The sequence below is a fragment of the Odocoileus virginianus genome, chromosome 2 (genome assembly GCF_023699985.2).
Source record: "Odocoileus virginianus isolate 20LAN1187 ecotype Illinois chromosome 2, Ovbor_1.2, whole genome shotgun sequence".
NCBI lineage: Eukaryota > Metazoa > Chordata > Mammalia > Artiodactyla > Cervidae > Odocoileus > Odocoileus virginianus.
Genome location: NC_069675.1, coordinates 73,741,252 through 73,762,076, shown reverse-complemented (window position 1 = coordinate 73,762,076; position 20,825 = coordinate 73,741,252). Strand labels below are relative to the sequence as shown.

General features: G+C 37.2%; 1 long non-coding RNA gene across 2 annotated transcripts in view; it reads left to right on the top strand.

Annotated features, from left to right (window-relative positions):
* The window catches only part of LOC110140023 (uncharacterized), a 316,293-nt gene that overhangs the window by 170,907 nt on the left and 124,561 nt on the right, over positions 1-20,825 (top strand). For both annotated transcript variants that reach the window (XR_011490029.1, XR_011490030.1), the window contains exon 3: positions 18,841-18,883. This is a non-coding gene — a long non-coding RNA (uncharacterized lncRNA). The remainder of the gene's footprint in view (positions 1-18,840; positions 18,884-20,825) is intronic.

Below are 20,825 nucleotides of genomic sequence, written 5' to 3'. Positions count from 1 at the left end.
CAAGTTCAGCTCCCCTCAAGCCCTCATGCCCCTTCACAGTCAGTATTCCTCCTCCCCCCTCATTTAGAGTAAGAATGACATTTTCTTGACCATGTATCACTAAAAAATATAGTCTGTTTTTTTGTTTTATATAAATGCAGTTATACTGTGCATGCTATTTTCTATCTTTATTCCTTCATTTAATGGTATGTTTATGAGATTTATCCATGCTGATTATGTGTAACTATGATCCTTTCATTTTCATTGATATTTTGTGTTCTTTTAATGAAAACCCTATGATCTTTTTGTATTCTGGTCATTGGTCTGGCACATAATTCTGCTGTAACATTGTTGTCTATGTTTTTTTGGTGAACATATATATGTAAGATTGTTGGTGATATACTTAGGGATATAGTTACAGGATCTCAGGGGATGTGCAGACTTAACCATAGAAATACTGTCAGTTTTCCAAACTGGTTAAAACAGTTGACATTCCCATCAGCTGTGTATAAGTTCCATTTGCTCCCATCATCACCAATACTTGGTATTATCGGCAGTTTACATTTTAGCTGACCTACTGTCTGTAAAGTGGTGCCACATTTTAGTTTTAATTTCTTTAGCAATTAATAAGGTTGAACACACTTTCATATCTTTATTGGCCATTTAACTTTCCTCTTTAATAATATGTCTTTTTAGAACCCTTGTCTATTTTTCTTGTCTTTGTAGGAAATCTTTATGTATTTTGAATAATAGTCCTTTGTTCATATGCGTGAAAAATTTAGTCTGTGGCTTGTTTTATGGCATCTTTTAAGGAACAGATCATTTTAATTTTAATATATTGGTACTTGTCATTATTTATAGTTAATATATTTTTGTTTTATTTAAGAAATCAATTTATACCCAAATTTATAAAGATATTCTTCTCTATTGACAAGAAATTATACTGCTTTTCCTTTTCCATTTATTTAGGTTTATGGTCTACCTGAAGTTAATATCTTCTATATGATATAAAGCAGATTTTAATTTTATTTTATTTTCCTTATAGATTATTCAATTATCTCAGAAACACGTATTGAACATCTGTCCCTGCCCTACAGCTCTGCAGTTTCACCCTGTATAAATCAAGTGTTCATGTGTGGATAGATCCCCTTCTAGGTTCTCTGTTCTTTGCCTTTTGTTTTTTTGCCTTTTCTCATTATCAAAGCTTTATAATATGACATGATATCTGGAAAGCAAGTCTTCCCACTTTGTTCGTCTTTAAGTGGATCTTGGCTGTTTCTTTTCATTTTCATAGAAATTGTTCAGCTGACTTGTCAAGTTATATACTTGAACAGACTTCCTGGATTTTAAATGATATTATTGTTAATAGATTGATTTATTAGGGAAGAACTGACAGCTTTAAATATGGAATCTTCCTGTCTTCCTGCCTGTCAACATGTATCTTCTTTATTTAACTCTCATTAAGGTGCAGTAGTAAAACTCTAATATTTGATTTGTAGGAATATTGCATATTGGTCAGGTAATTATTACTTTCTGTTTTACATTTTTAGTAATACTATATATACTGTTTTAATTACTTTTAATTATTATTTGTGTATTGAAGTAAAAATGAGTTTTGTGTATTGATTTCATATATAGAAAACTTGATAAACTCAGGAAATTTAACAAGATCAAACCATCTGCAAATTATGATAATTTTGTTTCTTCCTTTTTTACCCTCTACTTTTTTGTTTTCTGACTTCTTGTCCTGTATATGGATAGAAGGTGGGAAAGAGTAAAGCCTTGTTTTGTTTCTGATATTGCTGCAAGTTTTTTGTGTATTGACATTATTTTTAATAGATTTCCAGGTAATAGGGCTTCCCAGGTGGCTCAGATGGTAAAGAATCTGCCTGTAATGCAGGAGACCACGGTTCGATCCCTGGGTTGGGAAGATCCCTTGGAGAAGGGGATGGCAACCCACTCCAGTGTACTTGCCTGGAGAATCCTATGGACAGAGGAACCTGGAGGGGTACAGTCCATGGTGCCGCACAGAGTCGGACATGACTGAGCGACTAACAACATTAATAGATTTATAAGTTCCCTTCCTTTCCTAGCTTGCTTAAAGACTTTATTTTTATTATGAATGGATGCTGAATTTTGTCAAATACTTTTTCCTGTGCCATATGAGGTTATAAAATTATCTTTACCCTTTATTTGCTAGTGGAATGGGAGGGTGTTCACGTAGTTGGTTGGTGGAGGCCAGAGCAGCAATTCTTGGCTACCACTCAGGGTTGCTGTCTCTCCTACACTTTGGCCTTATAGTTTCTTCCTGTCTTTTCAGTCCTTTCCTACAATTAAGATTATTTATTAAAGAGTCACTTATATGGACGTTTTGAAACAATATTTTACCATTATTAGTAATATGAGTAACTTTGCATTGAAAAATGAAATAACAGAAAAATGTATTTTGGTTTAAAAAACCAGTTTCTAAGGGAAAAATACAATACTTGAAGGTACTGAGAGAGCTAATGTGGCAGAACAATAGTTTCTTATAACAAGGAACTAAGACTGGTTGGTTCCTAATTGTAGCTCAATCAGAAGAGCAGATGCCCAGCTTCAGTTGATTTTTCTGTTGGTCCCAGTCTCCATGCAGCATAGACTTAAGAATCAGGAGACTTGGGTATTATCTTGGCCCTGGCTTTGGCCATGACACTGACTCTCTCTGAGGTTCCTGGGTCATTTCTTCTCATTTTATCTGGCTGCTGTCTAGCTTGTATCATGGCATTAGATAACAGTTTGTGCCTCTGTTATTCTCCATCAGAAAATTCTCTCCCACTCTCAGGACACATCTTCCATTCCATCTTTCTCTGTGAATTTTCCATTAGATCCCTCTCACATCAACCAGCTTTTAAATGTCTCAAAAAGGCATTGGGGATCCATATATTAATAAATAGCCACAGTTGCTTTGAGTTTGCAGGAGAGTAGAGAGCACCCTGGGAATACTGCAGCCATTCATTTGCTAACAATTTAAGAAATACTTCATCATGCTTTATTGTGTTTCATGTGGTATAAACACATCTCTCAATTGAATTATGTTCTGTATTCAAGTAGGAGGTTAAATTACACTGAAGACAGAAAAAGAAAAATACAGTGATTTTTAAACAGAGTCGGGGAAGAGGAAGAGGATTTTATGTCATTAATAAGAACATACAGATATAAAAACCCTACACCAAATCCTTTAACTCCATAGCTCATGCATGGTATTTGAAAACTGAAAGCACAATTTTCCCCAGTAATATTATAAGTACTCTTGGTTCCTGGTTGCTATGTTTACTAATAGGTGTAGATCTAACACTTTTTGATTTGTGGTGATATTATTGGAAATAAGATTAGCTGTTTAGAATTTCTAAGGAACAATGAGATAAAACTTGAAGATAACATAGAAGAGATTCCAAACACAATAAAGAATGGTTTGTCAACATTAAGACAAAAGCATGGCCAATCTGTTGTATTATATTAGGAAGATGGTGATTCTGGTTGTAATGACTCATCAATAAAAGGAATACACTATTGATATACCCAACAATATGGATGACTCTATAAGCAATTATGTTGAGGGAAAGAAGTCAGATAGAAAAGAATATATACTGTAAATTCCATCCTTATAAAATGCTGTGAAATGCAAGCAACGCTATAGTGATAGAAAGTGAACCCTGGTTTCCTAGAGATGAGGTGTCTCTATTGTGGGAAGAGGCAGTGGGGGAGGATTACAAAGGGCAGGAAGAAATTTTTCACTGCATAATGAATTCACAGGTGTGAACATATCACAAAAATTATCAAATTATATACTCTAACCATGGACCAGTTTATATAAATTATACTTCAAAACCTTTTTTAAAAAGTGGGCAACATTAAAATAAAACTACTTTGGAACCCCCCAAGTAAAATGAGACCAATAACCATACACCTTCAAAAGATTATTGTAATTATGAAATAACTCATTCAGGGTGCTTGCAGTCATTCCTGGCAATAGTAAGCTGTCTAAAAATATTAGCCTTTGTTTTCTATTATTGGATCATTGAAAGAAGGTACTCTGAGAAGAATACAGAAGGTACTTTCTGAATACATTTTGCAGATGGCAGTTGAGGGGTGGCTACTCTTCCCTGTTATAGGTTGAATTGTGATCTCCCGAAATTCAGTGCTGAGTTCTTAACCTCTAGTACCTCAGAATGTTACTGTATTGAAGATAGGACCTTTAAAGAGGACCTTTAAACTTAAGTTAAAATACAGTCAATAGTCTAATAAAACCGGTGTCCTTACAAGCAGAGATTTGGACACAGAGACACGTGTGCACAAGGGAAAAGCTATCTGAGGACAAAGAATTCAGCCATCTGCAAGTCAAAAAGAAAGGCTTTGGAAACACCAACCCTTCCAATATATTGATCATGGATTTCTAGCTTCCAGAACTGTGAAAGAACAAGTTTCTGTTGTTTAAGGCACCCAGTCTGTGATATTTTGTCATGGCGGCCCTAGCAAACTAACATGCACCCCAGACAGAAAATCTCTTGCAATAGCCTTTCCATGTGTTGCAGGGAAGTTGCTCGTCAGCATTCTCTGCAGAGCGTCCAGGTTTTCCTCCACAGAGCAGCAGTGAACTGTCACTCATCTCAGGCTGCACTGTAATGAAAAGCATCCAAGCACAAGCCAGACACAGACCCTGAAGCACCTCCTTCAGTGCCTACCAGTGGGGGTGCCCACTGGGGTTTGCAGCTGCGGTGCCCACCGGCTCCAGACTCCTACTGCTTCGTTGCATTGTCAGGTGCGGCAGAGCCCAGACTTTGTATAATCAAGTGCTCTGTGCCGTAAGACATCAAAAAGGGCAGGGGGAGACAAATGAAACTCACAGATTACTTTGCTCACAGGGATTTTATTTCCTAGTTCCTTTATGGCACTTTTCATCTGAAAAATTTTATCTTGGAATGTAGAAGCTAAAATATCTTCAATGGAATTACTATGCATTTTCTAAGACTCTGGTGTTCTCCTTTTGTATAAAGAAAGACCTGTTTCTGCTCTCTCCCTTAAGATACTATGTCCTCATTTATTTCCCTGCCTTTTAAACTTTTCTTTCTTTATAACAAGCCCCTTGAACACCCCTTAGGAGTTTTTTTTTTTTTGATCATAAACCAGATTTTTCATCCTTTGAATGCTTGTTCTCTCCAGCCCTCATATTAAACTTCCTGCAGTGTGACTCCATGAGTGATCTATCACACGTAGGCACAGAAACTCCTCGGAGACGGAGACGTGAGCTTTCATATCTCACACAGCCTTCTGGGCACTAGGTGTTCTTGCTAAATCCCTGTAATGACTTTCCTTTCACAGAACTCAAATTTTCACAGAAACCAAAACTAATTTAGAAAAAAAAAACCATTAATTTATTCATTAGACACATATTAGTGAATGGGGTTATAAAGTTGAATCAAAAGCCTTATTTGCCCTAAGGAGATTTTCAGTCTAATAGAGGGATTCAAAAATGTAAATAAATATGTGTAAGAAAGCATTGTAGGTTGGGGTTAGAAGGCACAAGTTCAAAGATAGGAATTGGAAGTGTGGATGAGGTTAGAAGAAGATAGGCCGCCAGGAGAGGTGGAACAGGGCCAGGGGCTCTTGAGAGGAAGTGACTGGACAGGAGACTTCCCTTGTAAGGAACTTACTTAGGGTCTGGCGGGGCACATGCTATGGCTTGGTGTCTGAATATTGTTACTATTACTCACTCATGAACATATGTTTACCAAGGAGATTTATTGAGACTCAAAGTGTGCTATACTGAGCAAATGTATGGGAGTTTTTTTTTTTTTTAAACTTCGGTTATGTGACCATGTTATACCAGCTTTCTTAAGCATATTCTAAGCTTCACTAAAAATGGCTATCCATTCTCTTGAAACACAGGCAATTTAGAAATATACCAGTTTGAAGGCAACCAGCTCCTGGCCTCTAGCTTTTTTCCAGAAGGCTCTTCTGGCATGTGATGTATCAGTGTTCCTCCCTCTGTTCAATTCTCTAATTCTAAAATATACAGATTTGTAATGCAACAGTTAGCCATGAACAACATTCTGTTTTCTAAAATTTGGGTTTCTGTGTGCATGTGTGTCAGTGTTATCCAAAGATAAGATGAGCTGGTCTCTTTAATTACCTTCAAAATGCCTGAAAAAATATGTAATATGCAGTTATCATCCTGGGTTGGAAAAAGGAGACAGCCTCTATCTCAGAAGGCCTTTACCACCAATGTGGCCAATGGCACTCTGGCTGATACTTACGGTGGAAGGAGAGGAGTGCTCTTACCTTGAAGAAGGGTGATTCTCAAGGTCCCCACCATGGAGTGCTTTGGTGCCGGTTTTATTCAGAGAAGGCATACATGGTAGAAACATTGTGGGTTTTGAAGATAAACAGGGGTTGAACTTAGAGCTAAACAATGGCACTTCCATTAAAAAAAAAAAAAAACACAGTAAATTTCTGTGATTATTGACATCCTCTTCACTCCCCTCTCTCTTGATTTTCCTCTGAGGTGGGTCATGTCACCCACTTTACTGATTCACTATTGTCAGACTTTTGGTAAGTGACCCTACCCACCTCCCTTACATTTAGGCTAACAGAACAGTAAAAGTAGGCATTAGTTTGCTTTCAGGTGCCTGCATCTTTGAATTGGCACATGGTACACACAGCTAGCTGTATCCTCCTTACCTATTTACAAAAAAAGGATACTCATTTCCTAGCTGAATACTGCATAGATCACAATTTTCAATATCATTACTAATGAAGCACCCTGTGCTGCTTTGATTGCCATCCGAATGTGAGCAGCTAATTAGATTGATTGTCTATTTGATGCCTGCTGATTAGCTTATGAAAGCCCTCTGAATTCCTGACTTTGTGAGAAAATGCCCCTGACTTTATGATTACTGATTGATGCTCCAATTTCTGATTGCTGTGTGAATAGACAGTTAATAGCTCTGTCACCTTGACAAGGGTTTTGGTATTCATCTGATGAGGAAAACAGAGCAGGGTGCTCTGTTTATCAATGTCTGCCAAACGTTTAAAGTTCTTTAGAGTGTGAAGACCACGAATCAGGGGCATTTGTGGCCTTGTGACAAGGCCATGTAACTAATGTCATGTGGTTAGTGAGCATAATGAGAAAGGAGGAGGCTGGCAGGTGGCCCTGATGCTTTACTCTTCCCCAAGACCAGTTTTAGGACTAGGATTCATCTAGTTGGATCAGGAGTCATCTCTGTGCTTTGACAGTTTTGCTTTCAAGAGTGAGTATGCAGAGTGGGCTATAGGTTCTGATGCACTCCCTCTGTATTTCTTAATTTTACACTAAAATACATAAGGAGGCACCAGCAAAGAACGATTACCTATGGAAACACCAAAAACTCATAGTGGTAGTTGACCTGTTGTTGAAATCTAGGAGAATTTTCTCGCTCTGTGATATGCAAAACTGTGAGGTGGAACCCTGATTCAACTAAACACTCATTGCTTAAAGTAGTCGATACAAAGCCTCTTCAGTCTCTCCACTCTTTGTACCTGGATACAGAATAGGAAGTTGTGTCCCATGCAGAGAATTGGGTACCTTCCCCTCTGCTATGGGCAAGTTGCTTTTTGGGAAAGGTCTAACATCTTGTTCATTGTCTTCCTACCTGCCTTTCTGCATCCAGTAAGATCCAACACTCAGTCTCACCATTACACCATGGTACAGAGGTCTAAAAACGTACTCATTCCTGACAGTAAATTTTTCAAGACAAGAGAAGAAACTGTGCATGCTCTGATTACCAAGAGAGATGGATTGGACTGAAGAGGAATGTAAGGATGGCATGCAGGGGAATGTAGGAATGGAAGAAAAAAATTGACTCCCTTCTTTTAAGGACTGACACTGGTGATGACTCACCTTCCACTGTTTCATAGTTAGAAAATATCAGGCAGTAGTGAGGATCTTGCCATACTTTCCAAACCTGAGGTCAGGTATGGGTAAAAGGTACCAGTGTGCACATATCCTATGACCCACGAAATCTCTTGTAGTAATAAGCAATAAGGGACAAGTGGCCCAGGTTGAACTTGAACGTGCTGAGGAAGATGTGAAATGACATCTTATGTGGATTTAATTCACATTCTCTAAGTTTCTAATTTTAATGTATTCAAAACTATTTTTTATTATGTTTTGCCTTAGGCTTAGTTCATTTCTGTATATCATTTGAGACATTCTCGCCACTCTAAGTCACAAAGATATTTTCAGTGATTTTTCTGCAAAATATTATAAAGTTTTGTTGTAATGTAAACAACTTACATTTACATTTCTAATTTATCAAGGTAGGATTGAGAGAATGGATTCATTTTCTTTTTTAAAATATGGAAATACAGCTTTCCCAACAAAATTAACTGAAAAAAATCCAAGGGCAATGTCAACTCTTTCATATTAATATATTTACTCTCTTTGTATGTGTTTATCTATTTTATTTCTGGGTTTCTTTTGGGCATTTAATTAGAATTGCAACAGAGCTATAGATCAATTTGGACAGAATCTTTGCACTCACTATGTAGTCTTGCTATCCATGAATATGTGATTTTCTCTTTACTTATGTAGGTTCTTTATAATTTTATAAATTCATTTTTATAAACTTTTATCTTTTTCCACCACACAACTTGTGAGATCTTAGTTCCCAGACCAGGGGTTGAACCTGAACCCACAGCAGTGAAATCAATGAGTCCTAACCACTGTAGTGCCAAAAAATTTCATATAAATTTCTGCATAAAAGATTTATGATCTTTTGTTGAATTTATTCTTATATACTTTATAGTTTTGTTGCAATTTTAAAAAGTGATATTTTAAAACTTTAGTTCTTTGTTTCTGGCTGTTTTTAAAAAGTGTATCCAGAAACATAAGTAATTAATGTTCCCTCTTGTAAATACTAATGGTTTACCTATATATTCTTTTGGGTTTTCTGTATAGGTGGCCATATGGTCTGCAATAATGGTATAATTTGTTTTCCCTTTTCAAATCCTTATACTTTCAGTTTATATTTGTATTACTGCAAAGTTTAAAAAGTCTGTTGAAAAGGAAAGCCAATAGTGGGTATATTTCACTGTTAAGAATTATGTCTATGCAAAGGTTTTTAAGATAGTTAGGATATGACAGTTTTCTTTTATTCATATGTTGCTAAGATCTTTTTTTTCTTTTAAATGAAATCTGAGTGTTAATTTTTTTGAATTTTTTTTGCAATCGAGGTGATTATATATATTGCTTTAATATGATTGTGAAGTAATTACATTTATAGTTTTTTAACAAGTATATTCCTAGATACCACCAATTTGATCATGATATATTTTTAGTTCATTGCTGAATTTTGTACATATTTAGAAATTTGCATCTATTTATGTGAATAAGGTTAGATCGTAAATTTCTTTCTTTCATAGTCCTTGTCTGGTTTTGATGTCAGGGTTTTACTACCCTCATAAAAAGAAAGATTGGTAGTAGATTTTTTGTATTCTTTAAAAATGTGCAAAGTCCTAAAAGTATCTTTCTTTCTCTTATCTGTTCTTTGAAATTTTATTAGAACTTTTCTGCAAACCCATGGATACCTAATGGTTTTATTTTTGTAAGAAAATTTTGATTGAATTTTGTTAATGTTTAAAAAACTTTTACATTTTAAGTTCTTCTTTCAACAAGATTTTACAATTTATATTTTCCTTAGAATAGCTTTGCTGAACCTATATTTTTTCTTTGGCACACATATTTAATAATAAGAATATTACCTTTTAAAATCTCTTGTAGCATCAGTAATTTCAATTCTAGTATTAGTTATTTGTATATCTTCTTTCCTTCTGTTTTATGATGAATTTTGCCAGAGGCTTATAAATTCTTTTCATCCAAAGAACTTTAAATATATCTCTTAAAAACAATATAGAGGTGGACTTCTTCAAGTCTAGTTTGATTAATTTTGTGTCTTACATGTAAATATTGAGTATTAATTTCATATATGTGGATTTATATCTGCCATGTTATTTTCAGATCTTTGTCCTGCTTTTGCTATTTCTCTTATATCTTACTTTCTCTTGTTGTTTTCTAAAGAAAATGATCACTTGAGTATGCCTAAAATATATGGTATTCATTCTTCACAGTTCCTCCTTGCAGCTTAGATTTTTCTTCTGAGATAGTGTTGTTTCTTCCTTTGTTTTCTCCTTTACGTCTTCTATTAGTGGAGGTCTATTGTAAGTTACCTCTCAGGTTTTGTTTGAACGTATCTATTTCACTCAATATTTTTAGATATTCAGTTCAGTTCAGTTCAGTCACTCAGTTGTGTCCGACTCTTTGTGACCCCATCAATCGCAGCACACCAGGCCTCCCTGTCCATCACCAATACCCGGAGTTTACTCAAACCCATGCCCATGGAGTCGGTGATGCCATCCAGCCATCTCATCCTCTGTCGTCCCCTTCTCCTCCTGCCCCCAATCTCTCCCAGCATCAGGGTCTTTTCCAGTGAGTCAACTCTTCGCATGAGGTGGCCAAAGTACTGGAGTTTCAGCTTCAGCATCAGTCCTTCCAATGAACACCCAGGACTGATATCCTTTAGGATGGACTGGTTGGATCTCCTTGAAGTCCAAGGGACTCTCAAGAGTCTTCTCCAACACCATAATTCAAAAGCATCAATTTTTTGGCACTTAGCTTTCTTCACACTCAAACTCTCTCATACATACATGACCACTGGAAAAACATAGCCTTGACCAGATGGACCTTTGTTGGCAAAGTAATGTCTCTGCTTTTTAATATGCTGTCTAGGTTGGTCATAACTTTCCTTCCAAGGAGTAAGCGTCTTTTAATTTCATGGCTGTAGTCATCATCTGCAGTGATTTTGGAGCCCAAGAAAATACTCTGCCTCTGTTTCCACTGTCTCCCCATCTATTTCCCATGAGGTGATGGGACCAGATGCCATGATTTAGTTTGCTGAATGTTAAGCTTTAAGCCAACTTTTTCACTCTCCTCTTTCACTTTCATCAACAGGCTTTTTAGTTCCTCTTCACTTTCTGCCATAAGGGTGGTGTTATCTGCATATTTGAGATTATTGATATTTCTCCCAGCAACCTTGATTCCAGCTTGAGCTTCCTCCAGCCCAGCATTTCTCATGATGTACTCTGCATAAAAGTTAAATAAGCACGGTGACAATATACAGCCTTGACGTACTCCTTTTCCTATTTGGAACCAGCCTGTTGTTCCATGTCCAGTTCTAACTGTTGCTTCGTGACCTGCATACAGGTTTCTCAAGAGGCAGGTCAGGTGGTCTGGTTTCCCCATCTCTTTCAGAATTTTCCACAGTTTATCGTGATTCACACAGTCGAAGGCTTTGGTGTAGTCAATAAAGCAGAAATAGATGTTTTTCTGGAACTTTCTTGCTTTTTCGATGATCTAGCAGATATTGGCAATTTGATCTCTGGTCCCTCTGCCTTTTCTAAAACCAGCTTGAACATCTGAAAGTTCTTGGTTCACGTATTGCTGAAGGTTATATAAGTCTACCTTGAAGGTTCCTTTCTCACAGCAACTGGTTTCAATTTTTTGCTGATTAAAAGTTGACTGTCACTTTAATTGTCCTTTTTCTAAAAGTAAGCAGTGTATTTTTCATTTTTATCCTTTATCTATTTGAGGCACTACAGCTTCATTAAGATAGGTCCTGATTTAATTTGATATTGATTTCTTGTTCTTTGTTCTGTTTGGGATTTGTTCATTGCCTAGAATTTAAGGATTGTTGTCTTTAATCTACTCTAGAAAATTCTTATCTACAATATCTCTAAGTATTTCTCCTCACGTTTTCTTTGGTGTTCTACCCTTGTTCTCTCATTTAATATGTTGGGTCTTATTACTTTTGTATCCTCTATATCTCCACCTCACTTTTATACTTTTTCTTTCTTCATTTTTCTCAGCTTCCTTTTTTGATAATTCCATCAATTCTGCTTTTTAGGTAATCTGGAAAATATATGATACTTCTAATACCTACAGCCATTTGGGGTTGATTTTATAATTTGTGTTTTTCTGCTGAATTTATTTGTATATGAATTGTTTCTACACTTGTTTAATGATTTCTTATTGTTAGTTCACATTTCTTGAAAAGTTATGGTTAACAAAGAAAGTGTTTGTCTTTCCTAGTTACTTGGTGGCCCAGTGAAATGAAGATCATTAAGCTTAAGATTTTTTTCAGACCACATGGGTAGTGTTAATTGCAGCCACATGTACATATGACCCAGGGATCTAGTTTAGGAATTCTCTGACTTACTTTTTCTTTTCCTCTGTGTCTCATATATTCACACCCAAGATCTATGCAGCAAGCCTTCTGCAGGAGGAATTTTTTGGTTCCCAGTTCACTTATTGAGGATATTGCCCTTTGGTGGCCTCAGACTTACTAGGGACTCCCTAATCCAAGCTCCTTCCAGATATTGGGGCCCCAGGCTATGCCTACTTTCTCTTGGTTTGATTTGGGTCATTAAAACTCTGAGTCTCTTATAGATGTATATCCAAAAAAATTGAAAACAGAGATTGGAACAGGTATTTTTACACCAGCATTTATTGAAGCATTATTCACAATAGCTAAACAGTGGAAGCAACCTAACTATTCATCAGCATATACATGGATAAACAAAATGTGGTACACACATACATATGGAATATCACTCAGCTTAAAAAGGAATGAGGTTCTGACACATGCTGCAACATGGATGAACCTTGAAAACCATATGCAAAGTTTAATAAGTCAGTCACAAAAGGACAAATATTGTTTGAGTCCATGTACATGAAATATTTAGAATAGGCAAATTCATAGGCATAAAAAGTAAATTATAGGTTACTCAGAGGTAAAGAATCCACCTGCAATGCAGGGGACACAGATACATGGGTTCGATCCCTGGGTTGGGAAGATCCCTTGGAAGAGGAAATGGCAATCCACTCCAGTATCTTTGCCTGAAAAATCCCATGACTGAAGCCTGAAGTCCTTGGAGTCGCAAAGAGTCAGAGACAATTGAACATACACACACACACACAGACACACACACAAACACACACACAAACTGGAGGAGGGAGTAATGAGGAGTGACTGCTTAATGGCTGAAAGAGTTTCTGTTTCGGGTGATGGAAAATAGTACACTTAAAACTGGTTAAAATGGCATGTTTTTGTGTTATTTGTATTTTTTTCACAGTTGAAAGCTGAATTTAGGCCTTCATGTATTAGATGTCTGCAGACTAACTCTGTTCTGACTCCAGTGCTAGATCACCAATGGCTTTCAACATTTATGGCATCTGAGTTTTGCCCTTCTTTACCTCTGCCTTAGTATGCTTTGGGGCTTCCCTGGTAGCTCAGCTGGTAAAGAACCTGCCTGTAATGCAGGAGACCCTGGTTGCATTCCTGGGTTGGGAAGATCCCCTGGAGAAGGGATAGGATACCCACTCCAGTATTATGGGCTTCCCGGTGACTCAGATGGTTAAGAATCCACCTGCCCTGCAGGAGACCTGGGTTCAATTCCTGTGCTGGGAAGATCCCTGGAGGAGGGCATGGCAACCCATTCTAGTATTCTTGCCTGGAGAATACCTATGGACAGAGGAGCCTGGTGGGCTACAGTCCATGGGGTCACAAAGAGTGGGACACGACAGAGTGGCTAAGCACAACACACAGCACAGTATGCTTTAAAAATAACTTAATATATGTAGCCTTTTTATCCAATATTGAGATGCCCAGTTGACACATTTTTTAAAATACTATTACTCTGGCGACACTTAAGAGACAGAAAGCACATATACAGTGGTTGAAAGGAAGAGAAGGAAGTAGCTATTGGTTATTTCAGGAGCAGACTTCCAAACAGTGTTGGGGGAGCTTGCCTGGCCACATCATTCAATCATGCCCCACAGACCCAATCTGCCCCACACTTGTGCCTAGTCAGGATTCAGGAACATGATAGCTGCAATTGAAATCCACTCATCTCCAGCTGCCTGATGATTATTCTGGCCATTCAGGGAAAGATTGAAAATCTGCTCTTTTGTTCCTCTCTTTTGCTCAGTAATTATATTTACTTGCTCGAAAGGCTGAGTGAAGTCTAAGTCAGAGATTTGTATGGTGCAAGATGTCTCAGTCTGTTTTCTGTGCCTAAATGGAAGATGAGGATTAATTTCTTTATTTCTCAAGGAAATCAGCGTGGATCCATTGGCATGCTGCTAGCAAAAGTTCCTTGATCAAATACATTTTTCACAATGTACAGACTGCCAACTGTGGTTACAGCTCTCTGAAAAGCACATTTTCTTGACTTTAGTGTCAGTTTACGTTGACTTTGAATTTAGAGGGGGAGAAAAAGCCATTAACCTCCAGAAATTATAGAAAAATAGTGTAGCTGTGTGGTATAGCAAAGTAATGGATAAACAATTATATGCAAATGAATGCAGGTACTAGAGGTCTCAGAGTGCAGACTCTATAACTTCTCAGATGAATCCTTTGCCATAATCTTGTTAATAGCAGAGCACATATTGAATCCTAGGTGGCCTTTGAACAAGTTAGTCATGCCATAGTAATATTAACAAGTCAGCCCAAACTATGTCTTTTACAATGTGTTGCTAAGAATAGCCAGTTGCGTGAGAATCCAAGGTGTTTTAAACAGACTGATTACATCCATTGATTGATGATTGGATTCAGAATAATTTTCTTTCCTTGGATGAGAAAAAGTGACGTTATTGACCCTGTTCATTCAATCAAAATGGTAATGCAACATAAGCATGCCTGCTTGCAGAAACAGCAAGTCAGGGGAGAGTCTAAATTATGCAGGGTCTGCCTCTGAGCTGTGTTTATGAATACAATTGATTGACATTGCCTGTTGCCCCTCCTCAACACACATGCATCCACATGTGCTTGTCTTATTATAGATAAACAAGGCATTGGGATTGCAGAAATTGTTTTTACTCCACATTTTGTTGGGAAGATAATCACTGCTATTCTTTATTTGTGGTTAATGTGCCATTATGTGTAAAAGGGAAAAATGATTAAATGTAATATATTATCAGAAGCACACAGAGGTTATACTTGGCAAAGAAAGTTGATTACTCCTAATATTTGTCGAGAGGGTTTTGTGTTGTCTAGATCACTTAAAATGCCTCTTTAATGAGTGCATGTGTCATTGTACTTCACTTCCTCCAGTGAAGGACTAGCTCCTCCAGTATGGAATTCTTGGTTTCTGTCTCTGGGGCAATTCAGTCCTTTGTGATCTCTTTCTTAACTAACGCTCCCAAGGTACACAGAATATAGAAGGTGTATTGACATCTTGTTCCACAATCTGACTTTTAAAACAGGTTCATGTAGTGTGGGTGGAACTAGATAGTGAGGACTTGCAGTAGGATTGAATAGGGGGGGCATGAGGTGACGGCAAGATTCAAAAAATAGGTAAAAAGGATGGATCAGAGTTTAAAGCAAAATAATGCAGTGGCAAGGTGTCACTTTTTCTATTTGTACACAGCTGGCCCTTCTTCTGGAAAGTGTACTTTCTTCCTTCTAAGAAATTCTTTTCTCCCAGACCAATCAGGTTCTGATGTGAAGACTACATTTTTAATGATGTGATATTTCAGACTACAAAGATGATAACCCCACCCACATTGGAATCATGGTTTTCTAGATTTTTTATTCAAATTAGGAAGTGCAAATGTCAGACCTTCTCTCTGTAAAGAATCTGAAACATAAATTTTGAAGTACCAGTAGGCCTAGTTTTGGTTGCATGAAAGAAGCCCAAAGGAGAGACAAAAAACAGATATACAGAAAGTAGAAGGGGAGATGGAAAGAAATTCTGGGTGGTATTTGAGACTACGCAGCCATCTGCATCTCTCAGGCCCAGAGATACCCTCTAATTTTCTCAACGCTTGTCAATTTTTAAAAAAATAATTTGGATTTGTATTTTTAGCACTTTTGGCCCCAAAGTCCTAATTAATAGCACAAAAAGAAACTTTTTTTTTCTGGAAACTGAATTGTTAAATTTACTCTCAGTTTTTGTCATATTTAAAGATTTTGATAATTTTCCTTGATGGGTAAAAATTCTTTTCAATTGCTTGATTTGTAAAGTTGGGTGGCCTAAACAGAATGCTTATTCTTTCCTTGTATATATTCCAATTATTACATTTCTAACACATATGGTTACTTGTTAACATCTCTCTCTCCTACATTCTTTGCCACTGCCTTTCTTTGGGATTGGAATGAAAACTGACCTTTTCCAGTCCTGTGGCCACTGCTGAGTTTTCCAAATTTGCTGGCATATTGAATCCAACACTTTCACAGCATCATCTTTTAGGATTTGAAATAGCTCAACTGGAATTCCATCACCTCCACTAGCTTTGTTCGTAGTGATTCTTCCTAAGGCCCACTTGACTTCACATTCCAGAATGTCTGGCTCTAGGTGAGTGATCACACCATCGTGATTATCTGGGTCATGAAGATCTTTTTTTGTATAGTTTCTCTGTGTATTCTTGCCACCTCTTCTTACTATCTTCTGCTTCTGTTAGGTCCATACCATTTCTGTCCTTTATTGAGCTCATCTTTGCATGAAATGTTCCCTTGGTATTTCTAATTTTCTTGGAGAGATCTCTAGTCTTTCCCATTCTATTGTTTTCCTCTATTTCTTTGCACTGATCACTGAGGAAGGCTTTCTTACCTCTCCTTGCTATTCTTTGGAACTCTGCATGCAAATAGGTATATCTTTCCCTTTCTCTTTTGCTTTTGGCTTCTCTTCTTTTCACAGCTATTTGCAATGCCTCCCCAGACAGCCATTTTGCTTTTATGCATTTCTTTTTCTTGGGGATGGTCTTGGTCCGTGTCTCTTGTACAGTGTCACAGACCTCTGTCTATAGTTCATTAGGCACTCTGTCTATCAGATCTAATCCCTTGAATCTATTTGTCACTTCCACTGTATAATTGTAAGGCATTTGATTTAGGTCATACCTGAATAGTTTAGAGGTTTTCCCTACTTTCTTCAATTTAAGTCTGAATTTGGCAATAAGGTGTTCATGATCTGAGCCACAGTCAACTCCCGGTCTTGTTTTGCTGATTGTATAGAGCTTCTCCATCTTTGGCTGCAAAGAATATAATCAGTCTGATTTCCATATTGACCATCTGGTGATGTCCATGTGTAGTGTCTTCTCTTGTGTTGTTGGAAGAGGGTGTTTATGACCAGTGGGTTCTCTTGGCAAAACTCTGTTAGCCTTTGCCCTGCTTCATTCTGTCACACACTAGTAAAGTAATGCTTAAAATTCTCCAAGCCAGACTTTAACAATATGTGAACCGTGAACTTCCAGATGTTCAAGCTGGTTTTAGAAAAGGCAGAGGAACCAGAGATCAAATTGCCAATATTGGATTATTGAAAAAGTGAGAGAGTTACAGAAAAGCATCTATTTCTGCTTTATTGACTATGCCAAAGCCTTTGACTGTGTGGATCACCACAAACTGCAGAAAATTCTTCAAGAGATGGGAATACCAGACCATCTGACCTGCCTCTTGAGAAATCTGTATGCAGGTCAGAAAGCAACAGTTAGAACTGGACATGGAACAACAGATTTGTTCCAAATTGGGAAAGGAGTACTTCAAGGCTGCTTGTTTAAGTTATATGCAGAGTACATCATGCAAAATGCCAGGCCGGATGAAACATAAGCTGGAATCAAGATTGCTGGGAGAAGTATCAATAACATAAGATATGCAGATGACACCACCCTTATGGCAGAAAGCAAAGAAGAACTAAAAAGCCTCTTGATGAAAGTGAAAGAGGAGAGTGAAAAAGTTGGCTTAAAGCTCAACATTCAGAAAACTAAGATCATGGCATCTGGTCCCATCACTTCATGGCAAATAGATGGGGAAACAGGGGAAACAGTGGCTGACTTTATTTTTCTTGGGCTCCAAAATCACTGCAGATGGTGATTGCAGCCATGAAATTAAAAGACACTTGCTCCTTGAAAGAAAAGTTATGACCGACTTAGCATATTAGAAAGCAGAGACATTACTTTGCCAATAAAGGTCTGTCTAGTCAAAGCTATGGTTTTTCCAGTAGTCATGTATGGATGTGAAAGTTGGACTATAAAGAAAGCTGAGCGCTGAAGAATTGATGCTTTTGAACTGTGATGTTGGAGAAAACTCTTGAGAGTCCCTTGGACTGCAAGGAGATCCAACCAGTCCATCCTAAAGGAGATCAGTTCTGGGTGTTCATTGGAAGGACTGATGTTGAAGCTGAAACTGCAGTATTTTGCCACTTGATGCAAAGAACTGAATTATTTGGAAAGACCCTGATGCTGGGAAAGATTGAAGGTGGGAGGAGAAGGTGACAACAGAGAATGAGATGGTTGGATGGCTTCACCAACTCAATGGAGTTTAAGTAAACCCCTGGAAGTTGGTGATGGACAGGGAGGCCTGGCGTGCTGCAGTCCATGGGGCCCCAAAAAGTTGGACACGACTGAGCTACTGAACTGAACCTGAACTGGACTGATCTCTCCTACATATCTGTGAGCTTCTTTAAGGGAGGAGGGTCCAGGTCTTATTTTTGCCTCTGCATCTTCAGAACCTGATATAGCTTTAGGCACATTTTAAGCTTCTCAAATATTTGCTCAGTTGAGTTTTAGTGAGCACCAGTGTCTCAGGATTTTGCATTGTCCTTTGACTGAATTGCCAGATATCTCTCTCCCTTTCCTAGGATCTCTCACTTCCAAGGTCACTGAAGTTACTCCTTAATGTTCTGATTCCCAGCCTGGGAGCTTTAGATCTCAAGAATTTCCAGGAAGCCCAGACAGCTTTGTGGCTTTGAAAGCAATAGCACATTGATGTTCTCTTGTGCTTTTTTTTTTTTTTCCAGAAACAAAGCTCCAAATTTGGAAAACATCAGTGAAACTCCACAGGTAAGAAATAATGTCAATCATGACACATTTCATTTACTTGGTTGGACACTTTGGATGGCTTATCTCAGCAGGTTTCTATTCAAAGAACATCTGTTACTTTTTCTAAATCCCTGTAATGAAGCCAGCATTTAGTTGCAACTCCCTGAAAACCCCACAATTATTAAAACCACAAGTGTATACTTCCTCCACTTACCACTTAGTTTAGAAGTGTAGTTAGCCTGAAACATTTCCTATGTGCCTTCTGTACAGGTCACATGTTTTATCATTGATTTCTTGTTTTACAGGAAGGGGAACTGGTACTCAGATGGGTCAGGTATTTTGCCCAAGGTCCATAAGAAGTGTCAAGTAGAACAGGACTTGTGAGGGAGGCTGAATTTGGTCATGTTCAAATCCTTAGAAAGTCCATAGTCCTTGCCATTCATTTGGTTCTCAAAGAATGATGCTCAAGTGAGCTAGCCAAGCTTCCAAGTGTAGCTACCTTCTATGACCTTGTATCCTTTCAGAAAAAAGTGGCATGCTACTTAAATATTTAGAGGCATCTATAAAACTCTTATTTGCGTGACTTCAAATAATGTTGACTGGATTTGCACATGCTGCTTTGTCACTTTCAATATTGAATTTAAATTCCAGTGTTAGTGATATTCTTTAAAAAATGTAGCTCTTTGCCTTTGTGAAAGATTGCATCTGGGTACATCATTCTGCATTCATCAAAATGGGTTAATGGTGGAGTTTGAGGGCAGAGATCACTGCTCTTGTTCATTTTTTGTAAGGTTACAAATCAGTGATATTTGTTGGATTTGTGGAGTTGTGCAGCTGTCACTATGATCCAGTTGTATGGCGTTTCATCACTCTAAAAATCCCCCATGAGCTCATTTGCAGTCCTTCTGCACTGCAGAGAGTATCCCTGTCAGAGGCATACATTGATCTGCTTTCTGTCTCTATAAACAGTTACCTTTTTTAGACTCCTGGTGTAAATGAAACCCCACCATTTGTAGTCTTTGGCGTCTGGCTCCTTTCATTTAGTGGAATGCTTTGAGGATTTATGTGTGTCACAATATATATCCATATTTCATCCCTTTATTTACTAAATAGTTTATTGTATGGCTATATACCATATTTCATTATATCATCTAACATTGGATGGATACTTGGATTGTTCAGTTTATGGCCATTAAAAAATGCTTTTATGAACCTTTGTGTATAAAATCATTTTAGGCATGTTTTCATTTTGCTGTGGTAGATTATTAAGAGTAGAATTGCTGGGTCATGTGATAAGTTTGTTTCATTTTTTAAAGAAATTTCCCAACTGATTTCCAACTCGGCTATATTAGTTTATGTTTCTACCAGCAATGTGTGAGGGTCATAGTTTCTCTACAACTTTTCTGAAACTTTGCAGCCCACCAGACTTACCTGTCCTTTAGCATCTCCCAGAGTTTGCGCAAATTTATGTCCATTGAGTCAGTGATGCCATCCTACCATCTCAGATTTAACTTAGTTCCTAATGAATGTGTAGCAACTTTTAATCTACTTGTTAGCCCTTTGCCTGTGATCTCTGGTATGTAAAGTACAAATTTTTATCAATTTTATATCACTTTTTAAATTTTTCAGTTATACATTATGCTATTATTAAATTATATACTATATTACATAATTCATATTACATATGGAAGTCTTTTATCAGATATGTATTTTCCAAATATAGTCTCCCAGTTTGTGTCTTTCTTGCCATTTCTTTTTCTTAATGGTGTCTTTTGAAGTGTTACTGTTTCTCATTTTAATGAAATATAACTTATTATATATAGTTATATATTATAATTTATTTATTATATATTTACTTATGTAATAAAATAATGAATTATATTAGCTATTTAATGAAGTAATCATGAATATATAATATTACATATTATAAATTATTATTACTTATTACATGTATATATATATG